Genomic DNA, 12,285 nt, shown 5'->3' on the forward strand with positions numbered 1-12,285 from the left:
GGTCATCACCTGTAGTACTCGTGCGGAAAAAAGACGGAACCATGCGGTTCTGCGTCGATTACTGAAAATTAAATGACGTTACCATCAAAGACGCTACGCCACTACCCAGGATCGACGACTCCCTAGATTCACTACATGGATCCACCTGGTTCTCTACCTTAGACTTCCAATCAGGCTATTGGCAGGTTCCAGTTCACCACGACGACAAGCACAAAACCGCTTTTTCTACATCAAACGGGAAGCACTACGAATTCAACGTCCTTCCCTTCGGACTCTGCAACGCCCCTGCGACCTTCTTCCGCCTAATGGAATCAGTGCTGAGCGGACTCACCTGGGAAACCTGTTTAGCCTACCTGGATGACGTAATTGTCTTCAGCCATACCTGGGCCGACCATCTCCACCGCCTCAAACAGGTTTTCCACCGCATACGACAGGCGGGATTGAAGCTAAAACCAACCAAATGTGTGCTAGCTGAAAGATCAGTCTCCTTTCTCGGACACCTGATCAACGCAGAAGGCATCTCCCCCGACCCCGACAAGCTGCGTGCAATCGCCAACATTCCACCACCCCGCGATGTGCACGAAACCAGGGCCTTCCTAGGACTAACCTCCTATTATCGGCGCTTCGTGAAAGGCTTCGCGAACATCGCAAAACCCTTGCACGATCTGACAAAGAAGGGAGAACCTTTCGCCTGCACTGAACCCCGACACATCGCATTCACCACTCTCAAAGCCAAACTCACCTCCGCCCCAGTCGTCGCCTTTCCGGACTACAACCTACCATTCCGCCTGTACACGGACGTCTCCCTCCACGCAATAGGGGCAGTCCTTGCACAAGTACAGGACGGCCGCGAACACATCATCGCCTGTGCCAGCCGCACCCTCAACTCGGCGGAAAAAAATTACGCGGCCACCAAACGTGAATGCCTAGGGATAATATGGTCACTGGAGTACTTCCGCTCATACATCTCAGGCACCCATGTGATCATCATCACGGACCACCAGTCCCTACAATGGTTGCGCCAATCCAACACCACGAACGCCCAGCTCACTAGGTGGCGCGAAACCTTAGAAGAATACGATTTTGAAATATCGTACCGTCCAGGCAAGCTCCACACGAACGCCGACGCCCTATCAAGACTACCCATTAATGCCATCACACCAGAACCCGACCTGATTAAGATGTGGCAAGACAACCAACGCCCTACCTGGATTCCACCTCATATTTTCAGCAAGCTCCACCTGCATGGCGAACACTTGTTTGACCCTAACGGCCACATAGTCCTAAGCCCCACAGCCGCCCATGACACCATGCTCCACCTCCATGCCGACAACGGAATCCACTTGGGCACCAAGAAACTCACCCAAGTGTTCAACGACATATACTGGACACCGAACCCCACCACCATCGCGAAAACCATCGTGCAATCCTGCCGAGCCTGTGCGCTAGGAAAAGATATCACCCGCACACCAGGCCCATCTGGAAAACTTACAGCCACTAAACCTTGGCAACTGCTATCCCTTGACATCATCGGACCACTCACCCCCAAGGCAGGATATAAATATATTATCACCTTCGTGGACGTCTACTCAAAATTCATCATAGCTTGTCCTGCTAAAGATCACAGTGCAGTATCTGTCGCTGATGCTTTGACTCGCCACGTGTTCCCATATTTTGGCATTCCCCAGGCATTGCATTCCGACAATGCACCTGAATTCACCGGAAAAGTTTGGCAGGAATTAGCTAAAATATTCGGATTCCACATCTCCCACTCATCCCCCTACTGGCCACAAGGCAACAGCATCTGTGAAAGAAGCCATCGCTCCCTCTTAAATCAAGTCCGCACTCGCATCACACAAACAGGAAATGAAGACTGGCCTGCCCACGTCAAAATAGTTCAATGGGGCTTGAACACATGCCCGCGAGAAGACGGCATAACACCACACGAGCGAATATTCGGGGAAACCCCGCTCCTCCTCCCGCTCCGCCACCACCTCCAGCCACCCTCCCCACCCTCCCCCACCGACCCCCTCCACCATCTCAAACGACGCCTCCACCACCTACAAGCACAACAAGACCTGACACCCGATACCAACCACACCAACCCCTACAAAACAGGACAATCCGTTGTCGTCGCCCAACTACCTACTCCTAACAAAATGGCGCCACGATTCATCGGACCCTTCACCATAACTCAAGTCCCCAACCCGTATCAAGTCATCATCAATCAACACGGCCAGCAGCGCACGTATCGCAACCGCCACGTGCGACCCTTCTACCCACCCAACAATAACCACACGCCCAGCACCCCTACCCGACCACCTGGCCATGACGACACTTCCGGAAATTACCACGCCTACTACTTCTCACCCCCACCCAGTACCTCACCTACCACCTCACCACCCCCCACCACCCCAGACCTTGACCCGACTCAACCGCCGCCCTCACCACCACCCCCACCCAGCACCTCACCTACAATCACACCACCACCCACCACCCCAGATCCTGCCTCACCTCAGCCGCCGCCTACACCACCACCACCACCCACCACCACCACATACTCAACAACGCCCACACCACACTCCCCCACCCATTCACGCACCACCCCTCACACCACACCTCCTCCATCCCCTACCTCTCCATCAACCCAAACCACTGCCTCCTCAGACCATACTCCTCCACCTTCGCCCACCTGCGCCCACACCACGCCCAGAACCACCCAAGCAAACGCGCCCGCCCTACCCAGTGACCATGCTCACTATACCCGCCACACAACCAGGCCACCCACCTCACCTCCCATCACCCGTACACCCTCACCACCACCATGTGCTCAACCACCCTCACCACCCACACCCACCCTTACCACCACCACTACTAGATCAGGCCGCCTCTCACGCCCACCACCCAGATATACACCTACACCACCCCACGGTAACCAGCCAACCTACCATACCCCACCACAAAGACCCCCTACCCCAAACACCTCCCCCATCACTCTCCCTCTCCACCAAGCACGATGGAAAAACCCCAAGTCCCAATTCCCCAAAGTCAAATCCCCTACCCACCGACCCATCCCCCATATAAGCACCAACCCGCCAACCCTAGCCAGCATTCAGCTACAGCCGCCACACCAAGCAGCAACCACCAGCATGAAAATCACCCGCATCCAGTGGCTATCTCACGGCCAGCCGCCCATCAGAATCCGACAGACGCACCACCTTCTTCGCCGTCTACGCCGCACGAACCACCCATCCTCCATCAGGCTGTTCATCAACCCAGCCCACGAAACAACCAGAATGACCAACCACTGGACCAACCTCCTGCATCACCTCACCCCAGTCAACATGACACCAACCACCATCACCTACCACCTGCAGTCACGGGGTCGTGACTTTTTCACGAACGGCGGTGGTAAAATGCCCGCAACCGGACCTTCCGCCCCACCACCCCCCACACCACCACCAGGCCACCGCCACCCCACCACCCGAGGAGGAGATAACGGTCAGGTTAGTGACCCGGGACAAGAGGGTCATCCGACCACCTCTGACCTGGGCCCCTTCTCCCCGCAACTACCTCAACACCAGGTGAGCCCAGACCCGCAACAAGTTATACAGCGGGTTAACCCTCGACAGCAGTGGGGTGGGACTAATACGTCAGTCCCTCGTAGTCTTGTGGTGACGACCACAACTTCACCCCAACGGGACAGGAGGTCCCTAGGTGAGCCACGGGGTGTTTACACCTACTGCCACCGCGAGCCACGGGGAAGTACCTTCCTCTGCCGCAGTAACCCAGGTGAGCCACGAGGGGCTTGTATCCTCTGCCACAGTGAGCCACGAGGGCGTAATACCCTCTGCCACAATCAGGACAGGAGGTCCTTTGACGAGGGAAGAGAGCCCTCTATAACAAATAGGGCAAGAGGCCCAATAGTGGATTGTACGGGGCTCACGCCCCTAGCTACTCTAAGGGTAAGAGACCCTCACACACCGCCACAAGTGGGTCCCAGGACTGATCAACCTGGTGCCACGGCAATTGTAAAGACAAGAGAGAGAGTCGCCTCTGTGCTACCCTCCATAAGTGCAAGAGAGACCACGGCCTCCGTGTGTCCTCTAGAGCCAGCTAACTCCTGCAGGAGTAGCCGGACACCACCCGGGGGAGTTACCCCTAAAGTGCCGCCTGAACAGAGGCCTGGTCCCAATCGGGACCTACCTCCTACCCCCGGGAAATTCTTGTCTTCCCCAGGTACCAGCGGGAAACCAGGCCGCAGCCCACACCTGACGGCGCGTCCCCCAGTAGACCCCCGCAGTCCTCGGACCCCTAGGCGAGCCCGGCAACCCGTCGACGCCGACCTCCCCCTGCCGCAGACCCTACGACGTCAGGCCCGTCTGCTACACCTGTTTGGCCCCAGTCCCTAGGGCCAACACAGACAGGCCTCCCTTCACAGTGACCAGAGGAGGGCCTATAACAGGTCGAGACCCCAGGCAAGAGGGTCTCCCTGCACCGTGACCAGAGGAGGACCTACAACAGGTCGAGACCCCAGGCAAGAGGGTCTCCCTGCACCGTGACCAGATTGAGGACCTACACCTTACAGTGACAAAGTGATATCGCCCCAGAAACTTGGGCAAGAATAGTGACTTTCCCTTTCCTGTGGTGATCCAGTGACAGAGTGAACCAGTGGGATTACACCAAAAAGTGTCCGTAAATACCTTCCCCTAACAAAGACTATAAGTTCCGGGTACATCCGAGCAGTGCTATCCCAAAGTCCAATCTAGAGTAGTCTCCCCCCTTGTCAGTGTACGCGCGGGCGAGAGTTGCCGCGCCGAGCCTAAATAGTGAACTCTAGTGCTCTACCTCCCTTGTTAATTTATAGTAATAATCCCTCCTCGGCTCATCAAGCCCAGACATCTCTATTGCCCCGACACGCTAAGACCTTTTGGACTTTGATACAAGTGAATCCCATCCACTTACGGACTCTTAACCTATTATAAAGCATAATTAAGGAGTGTGTGAATATCCCATTACACTAACGTAACTCTGTATATCTGTATCCTCTGTTTATAATACCATCCTATGTGATATTGTTAAGGTGTTGTAATTAAGGTAATAGATGTGTTAAAGGTGGACTGCCTAGTTTTTATGTCCTGTTCCCTTGTTAGTGCATTACTTCCGGTCCGGAAAAAGGACCCCGTTCAGTAGCTAGTGTCTTTAGTACGAGGAGTCGGCCTAAAAACACTCAGCATAACATTACTTTTGCATAGGGGCCTCTGTATGATCTTTGCATGAGGCGGTGTCACCATCTGGTAGCGTGTTCACTTAGGCAGACCCGTATTTCACTGCCTTGCCGTGTTCACTGTTTCACTGTTACCTTGCTTATTCCACCACTCTTTTATATTATTACTGATGCTTTTCTCACTGACTTCCCCTATTCTGTTAACTCACTACTCTGTCCTTACTACTGACACTGTGCTTTCACTATCACTCACTTTCGGGTCTGGGTGTAGTGTCGGTCAGGTACAAGGGCGGCGGAGGTGACTCATCCTCACTACTGACAGGGCTGAGTTCCACCAGGGGCCTCTGTATTCAGGGGCCATGTGATCACGCATAGGGGCGTCCTTTCTCGTCCAGGGCTGCTGGTGACGAAGGGTCCCGTTCTTTCAGGGCTTGGGGCGGGAGTCTGGCCCTCAGGGCTGGGGCCAAATAGCTGCCTGAATTTCTCGTTCAGGCGCCTGATGGAGGACGAAGATCTCTGGCGTCAGGGTGTAGGGAGGTCCCACCCGGGGGTCCTGGGGGCAGTCTGGAGGTCCCAAGGGCAACGGTCCCCGGCGGTCGATGACGCTGTCAGGAGGGGGCTGCGGCATTGGCCTACGTCGGGGTCCATCAGGCGAGACCTTTCAGGAACCAGGCTGCAGGGAGAAGAACCCGGTGGTAATCACGGGGCCTCTCCAGTATTCCTCCAGGCTGGGGACTCCCTCTGGGTCGTAGGTTGGTGGGCAGGAGTCAGCACCTGACGGAGGAGTGGCTACCGGCCATCTCCTACCATAAGGCCCAGCTACTGGCTGTAGCTAAGGCCCGGCTACTGGCCATGGCCTGGGGAAGGGAGCAGCTACAGGCTGACTCTGGGGCACCTTCGGAGTGGCTACTGGTTGTCCTCTAATGAAGGCGGGAGCGGCTACCAGCTGTCTCCTTGTTACCTCCAGAGCGGCTGCAGGCCATCTCCTGTAGGAGAGTCAAGCGGCTACAGGCCATCTCATTCAGGGCACCTTCAGAGCGGCTAGCGGCAATCTCCTGATGAAGGCGGGAGTGGCTACCAGCCGTCTCCTTGTTACCTCCGGAGCGGCTGCAGGCCGTCTCCTGCAGGAGGGTCGAGTGGATACCAGCCATCTCGTTAGGGGCACCTTCAGAGCGGCTTCTGGCCATCTCCTGACGAAGGCGGGAGCGGCTGCTGGCCGTCTCCTTGTTACCTCCAGAGCAACTGCAGGCCATCTCCTGTAGGAGGGTTGAGTGCCTACCGGCCATCTTGGGTGCTGACTGGAGCTAGAGTAACAGCTGCACCCCATGGTTGTCGGTGGTTGGCTTGCCCGGAAGGTAGTCTCGTATTCTTGCTATGTTGGTGGCGGGTGAGTTCCGGGTCATAGGGGCATGCAGCCCAGGCGGACTTATGTCCCTGTCGCCCAGAGTCCAGGCGCACTATATATACCCCTCTGTGGGCTCGTTCTGGGAGTGTTGGGTTGCCCTCGGTGATACTATACTGCATTTTAATTATCGTGCAAAGGTAAATTTGTGTCCAGCTCACGCACACCGTGGACACAGTTTAGAAGAGGTTGCCAGACAGTGATAAATTGTTTCATCAAATGCTCTGTTCTTACCTAATTGTATCATTACAGGAATGAGTCAAGCTCGTACTATCCCATGTATTAAATCATTCATATTGAAAAACCAAGGGGAGACCACAGGGAGGCGCGCCAGGAGCGGCAAGAGCCCGAGCAAGACGGGCATACATCCCCAACCACCACGCACCTCTCTTTCCCTCAACGGAGTCCACGGGAGGTACGTCTTCCCACGGCATTACCCTCTACCTTGTCCAGCGCTCACCAGGATCAGGGTGGGACTTGTGTAGCAACAGTCCAAAGTGGTACCGCAACGACACCCACCACGCTCGTCGGGGAAAGGACGCCCACCGTGGTTCTTTCACCTACTGTCCCCTGTAGGACTGCAACGATGGCCACCGTGCTTGTCGGAGAAAGGATGCCCACCGTGCTCCTTTCACCTACAGTCCCAAGCAGGACCGCGACTACTCCCACTGTGCTCGTCGAGGAGAGAATGCCCACCGTGCTTCCCTCATTTGCAGCCCCCACAGGGAGCAGGACTGCAGTGACACCCACCGTGCTCGCTAGGGAGAGGATGCTCACCGTACTCCTTTCACATGTAGTCCCAGGGCATAGCAGAACCACGGTGGCACCCACTGTGCCCGCCAGGAAGGGAACGTCCACCGTGCTTCCCACATCTGCAGCCTCCACCGGGAGCAGGACCGTGACAATGCCCACCACGCTTGCCGGGGAGAGGACGCCCACCATGCTCCTCTCACCTGCAGTCCCAGCGCCTAGTGGAACCACAGCGGCGCCCACCGTGCCCACCAGAGAGGGAATGCCCACCATGCTTCCCTTGTCTGCTACCCCTGTGGCACCCACCGAGGGCAATGCCCCTTGCTCGCCTCACTCCTCCAGAGACTGAGTGGAACACCTCTCCCACTCTCCCCACACCCCAAGGGGCGGAGCTAGCTCCCCAGTGAAGTCGCTGCTGGAGAGGGCCTGGAACGGCCCCCAAAGTGTGTCTGGGGGTATGCTCACTGCAGCCAGCGCCCCTACATCACCAGTTGCTGTTGGACTCCCGGAGAAGATGCTGCAGGCAGCCCCTGATGGCCTCTCGACGAAGATGAGGCCGCAGCCCCCAGTCACCAAGGACTCCTGGCCGAGACCTCCCCAAACCAGCCAGGCGAGCTGTCGTCCCCCAAGGGTAGGCACAAGGCACCTACTCGCCCTGTTCGGCCTCGGTCCCAAGGGCTGACACACCCACCTAGGCCCCTCCAGGGAAAGGCCTCCCTCTATGCCACCTTGCAGCCCTCATTTGATGATCCAGCGTACAGCAGTGGTCCCCCGCCCCTTCAGAGAGCACACATCTGACAGGACCCCTCCCACACCTGGGCAACACCTGCAGTTACCCTGTCATCATTAGTCACAACTCCTATCTCTGTAACACTTAATACCTACTCACGTGACAGGGATGGAGGGTACTATTGTTGCATAATATCTCTACATAGGCCAGTCACAGAGAGTATACCCTGAGTGTATGCACTCAGTGTGTATGGAATAAGACTAAGGGGGGGGGGAAAGGATATATGATAATTACAGGGGCAGGGGCACGACACTGATACTTGGAGGGAGTTCGTCATGTATTGCACTGGGGGGAGGTCACACTAGGGAGCAGCTGGGTCCTCTTGCCTTGTACCAATACTAGCAGTCAACGTGAATTTCCTCTGGGGTAGCTATTTCACTTGTCCAAGCAAGAGGAGGGTAGCACTGGGGACACTGGGGAGGGTCTGTTTCACATGGGATCGTACCTTAACACCACCGGGGGATGAAACAACAACCTTAGAGTCTTTCTACTCACAGATATAGGCAGAGAGGTGCGCTAGGGCGCTCCGGGGAGGAGGCCCCTAAACTGGCAGCCGCAGGTGGCGGCTGGGTGTAGGGGGCGGGCCATCAGGAGTGTGCTCTCAGTGTAGATCGCTGTCGGGATCGCCACGGGTCCTACAGGAGCTGATGGGCAGTTTGGTGGGTGCCCCATTCTCTGTAGGGGCCATGGACGAAGTGGGGCCCTTGGGACTAGGGCTGAATAGGGCCAGGAGGCACACAGCATGGCACCAGCCCTTCATCGTGGTAGGAGTCCTGGGGGCAGACCTGGCTAGGCCTGAGCCGAGGGTCAGCTGCAGGTTGGATGGCGCCCTTGAGGGCCCACGGTCCCGTCCAGCAGGGATGAATGTCAGGGGCTGGCTGCAGCCACCTATGCTGGGAGGGGTCCAACAGCTACGATGGGTGGGAGAGGTGGTTCGCCTGCTCTGGGGACTGAGGCTTTGCCTGGGGGAGGAGGCTGTCAGCGGTGGTCTGCGGCCGCTCTCTCTGGGGGACCAGCAGTGCCTGTTGAATGGCGAGGGTGGAGCCGCAGCGACAGGACACCTGGCCTCTGGGTCGTCTCGCTCTGGCTGGTCTCTGGCAGGGTACCTGCGGGGGAGCAGTTCCCACTCTCCGGGGGAGAGGGCACCTTGGTCCACCACAGGAGGGGCGAGCTGAGCAAGGGGCGTCACCCTCAGTAGGAATCCCAAGGGTCGCGGAGAGGAAGCAACTGGAGGTCGGCTCCCCAGCTTGGCGGGCCTGACGGTCCCTGCTGGAACTCTGGACCGGAGAACGAGAGGGAGACCCTGTGGGTACTCCTTCGACCAGACAGACCCGGTGGGCACAGTTTAGGTTCCTACTTGGAGAGGGAGGTCCAAAGGATGCTCCCTCAGGTGCCGCTTGTCCCAGGGACAATGGGAGGGGGGAGGCCTGACCTGGCTAACACCACAGGTCCAAGGTGGACTGTGTCCTCCTGCCGTCGGGGCTGGAGCACCTGTCCCAGGGACGACGAGAGCTCCAGTGGAGTCTATCCCTGGGTCCGCCTCCCTCCTGGAGAGATCCAGCGAAGGTCGTCTCTGGCTCACAAAGGTGGGTGGCAGACGGTGGAGAACCGGTGGTCATTCCACCCACAGTACGTCCGGTGGACGCTATCGTGCTGCTGCTCCCCTGGGGTGTAGCAAGACTGGAGGCTCCGGTGGAGTCCTCTCCTCTTGTGAAGGCCGGTCCGGTGGACATGGCATCCAAGGGCCTGCTTGGGATTTGGTTGTTGCAAGTCCCACCCCGATTCTGGTGAGTGCTTCCTCCACCAGAGTGTAGTGCACTCAGACTGCGTACTGCCCGGTGGTCTGGCTGCGGAGAAGAGGGGCGTCGGGTCACGGGGGAGATATGTCGTTCACGCTTGGAAGGCTCAGAAGATGAAAAAGCTTCCCCGTCGTCTCCTTCTGAGGCGGGGGTCACCTCCCTGTAACTCCTCCTGGGGTAGTGGTGTCTGGCTTACTCCGCCGTGCATGTATTTCAGAAATGTTAAACAAAACAAGTCTGAATATATACAGGCAGTGCAAAGAAAAAATACAGGAGGAAAATATATGGCAACTATCCAGCATCAATAACTCTATTCAAGGCAAGGTCAAATACACTGCAACTAAATGATAGAAACATACACACACGAACGGACAAACAAGAGTGCAAGCTGTCTGGGGCGAATGTGGAAGATTTGAAACATTTTGTATTATGATTCCCGAGTTTACAAAACGAAAGACAGCAGTAGAGCTACAACAACCGTACCAGGAAGAAGAATGGGAAATAAGTGGGAGCATTTTATTTGAAGAAGCAAGATTGAAGGAGAAAAAGGAGATACTGCACCAGATGTGGAATATAAGGAAAAAAAGAACTAAAAGAAGAAAAAGGAATGCAGCTCCGGGAAGAGTAAAAAGGAGGTGCCGTTGCAAAGGTAATACCTCAGTAAACACCATCAACCGTCAACTCCCCGACGATTTCACGCACCAACTCACGAATGTAGCCTTCGAATGTCTCCTGGATGCTGGTGGTGTGAGCGTGCAGGTAGTGGGCATTGAGCACAGTGATGTCCAGGAGGTGGAAAAACATTTTCTTATACCACTTCACCGTGGGCCTGTCACACTCCACGTTGGAAACCGTAGCGTCGGATAAGTCCACCTGCCGCATGTTCACATTGTATGCCAGGACAGGCTCTGGCTTCCAGACGTGGTGTCGCCCTTCGCTGCGGTAATCTATACTTTCTGTGCAGTGAACAAGGGGCCAATGTACAGTAGAGAGGAGGAAAACCTCGCGGTTGTGGTGCCATGCTGTGGCTAGGATGTTATGCGCCTTGAAAAACACAACGGTTCCTCTGGAGCTTCCTCCGCACCTTTACCATGTGCCGACGGTTCTTGACGGTGCCGCACAGACCAATTTCCTGCAGGTGAAGGTACTGAGCGAGAAGGGAGCTGGTGTACCAATTGTCCAGGTACAGGACGTGCCCACGATGAAGGTATGCCTCGATCATTTTCTGTACCATGGCCCCAGAAAGTCCAAAGTATTCTGACCCCGACTCCTCGGGTTCAGATACGGTGCGGGTCTTGGGTCTTTGTTCTCGACCGGGCCAGAGTGTGCAGACAAGAAGGGAAAGCCCAAACACCAACTGATCAAATGCACACGTGTGTTAAGCAAGGAACAAAATGCAAAAATTACAGACAACGATATACACAACAGTGCATGACCAATCCTACACTCTACAAATATATTAAACAATACGGAGTAATACAGGTCACACTTACATTAACTATTACCTTGGTGCAATACACATATGACACTTACAGTACACTGGATATGTCTCGCTAGAACACATAGGGGTGAGGGCGCAATAGGACCTTTAACACGGTCTATCTCAGTATGAACACATACGCGTGACATGGATGGAGATATTACCTCACTTCACAGTACACTCGCGTGATATGGGCGTGAGGATATATCACTTGTAATACACTCGCGTGACATGGACGGGAGGTGACACTATTTCACAGTGTTCTTGCGCGACAGGGATGCACCAGAATATTACTCTTAGAACACTCGCGTGGCATAGACGGGATATCACCATGGGGTACGTATTGCACACACTACCCTACGGGGCGGAGACACAACACTTGTACGTCTGCTGAGTTAATTGTGTATTGCACGGGGGGTGGGGACATACGTGAGACGATCGGGGTTGGTGTCCCTCTTCCAGTGATAGTGCTCAACATAGACTCCCCTGGGTTCACAATTTACTATATGCTGGGGCCGGGATATCACTTTGGATAATGGGGGGAGATCACTTTCCACAGGGGCGTATACTGTCACCAAAGAGGTGGGGACACTGACAGAGAGCATAGGCACAGTTCGGAGTACTACTCACAGGTACGGGCGGTAAGTGGCGGTAGGACACACCTGGGCCCACTATGCTGGCAGCCACAGGTGGCGGCCGGGAGTAGGAGGCAGGCTGTCAGGAGTGCATTCCCGATAGGAGTCACTATCAAGGTCACCTGGGGTCCAGGTGGAGCTGAAGGGCGGAATGGTGGGCATCCCTTTGCTGATGAGGGCCCTTGGAGGGTGGTGGCCCTCG

The sequence above is a fragment of the Coenobita brevimanus genome, chromosome 60 (assembly GCF_032717465.1).
Source record: "Coenobita brevimanus isolate Jiangsu-jjx chromosome 60, ASM3271746v2, whole genome shotgun sequence".
NCBI classification, from domain to species: Eukaryota; Metazoa; Arthropoda; class Malacostraca; order Decapoda; family Coenobitidae; genus Coenobita; species Coenobita brevimanus.